The 1,356-nt window shown below is 55.8% G+C and overlaps 1 protein-coding gene across 1 annotated transcript in view; it reads left to right on the top strand.

Annotated features, from left to right (window-relative positions):
• The window catches only part of MYO1D (myosin ID), a 114,637-nt gene that overhangs the window by 112,660 nt on the left and 621 nt on the right, over nucleotides 1-1,356 (top strand). The window lies entirely within an intron of this gene.

Genomic DNA, 1,356 nt, shown 5'->3' with positions numbered 1-1,356 from the left:
GTAAAAACTGGAGTAAAAATTGGAGCAAAAACTGGATTAAAACCTGCGCCAAGGATTCAGGCTGTGGCTCAGCCAAGGCAGGATGTGAGGTGTGTGAGCCAAGCACAGGGAATGAGATCCCAGCACACCCCAGGGTGTTTGGAACATCCASAGAAGCAGCAGAGTCAGTGTCAATGAGTCTAAATCACTCTAAATTATACCAAAAATGCCGGAAATTTGCAGTGTGGGTGAGGCCACAGGAGAGAATTCCCAAAGGCCAAGTCCCTGAATCGCTCGGTGGCTCATGGGGATGGATCTGCTGCAGGTGTTTGCTCTGCTCATCCCCTCTCCTGGCCATCTCCTGGGGTTCTTGTCTGGTCCCAAGGGATCCTGGCTGGAACTGGTGCATCAAACTCGGCCTCAGCTCCATCCCAGCCCCTGGAGGGAAGGATTTAAAGCCCTGTGGATGTGGCACTTGGGGACATGAGGCAGTGGTGGCCTCGGCAGGGCTGGGGGAATGGTTGGACTCGATGATCTCAGAGRGCTTTTCCAAACAGAACCATTCAGTGATTTAGGATTTCTCTGCATATGGCACAAGGAACATTATTTGGGATTTAGAGCAGGGGCCTTTATGGCCTTTAGCAAAGGGGGACATCGTTGCCAGGCACGGCACCCCTGTCCCTGCCTCGGTCAGAGCAGGCAGGGACAGGCCCTGGCCCTGCTGTCCCCATTGGCAGTGAACCAAAGAGTCAAGGACAGACCCACGTGGTGGCAGGAAGTCCTGATTCACTCRTGGCAATCGTTTTTAGTGCCCAGACTGGGTTTAGGGGTTCAGAAGCTGCAGGGGCACCGCTTTGGCCCAGCCATGCCCAGCAGCCAGTTTGGTCTGTCCATSCAGAGGGGGAATTTGGAGCAGCCCTCACCCCACATGGGATTCCTTCCGTGTTCTGGGCTGGATTTCTGTCCCCGAGCTCAGGGGACGCCCTGGCCCTGCTGCAGGCCCAGAGCTGGGGGAGGTCACTGTGGGGTCACTCTGTGGGCAGTGGCCGAGCTGGCAGCAGCCCCCAGACCCTCTGACCCCACCCTGCTCTGCCCATGGGCCCGTGTGCTCCAGCAGCACCAATCCCAGATCCCTCGACGGGGAGGTGTCACACGCAGGGACCCAAAACCGCGCTCAGAGCCGAGTTCTGGGATGGCTGCAGGAGGGGCCTGACTGAAAAATTGCTCCCCCAGCCATGGGGTTCTCCATCGCATTCTATTCCATAGATCCCATCCCATCCATGTTTTTATAGAAGTGGTGAAAATCTGAATTGCTTGGAAACAGCATAAAAATGAGGCTTAAGGGATGTGGCAGGACTTGAGCGGTTTGTTAATGGA

The sequence above is a fragment of the Malurus melanocephalus genome, unplaced genomic scaffold, assembly GCF_030028575.1.
Source record: "Malurus melanocephalus ecotype Western Australia unplaced genomic scaffold, MMel_1.1 scaffold_613, whole genome shotgun sequence".
In the NCBI taxonomy this organism is placed as follows: Eukaryota; Metazoa; Chordata; class Aves; order Passeriformes; family Maluridae; genus Malurus; species Malurus melanocephalus.
The sequence above is the reverse complement of the archived record's forward strand: the minus strand, read 5'-3'. Positions and strand labels throughout refer to the sequence as shown.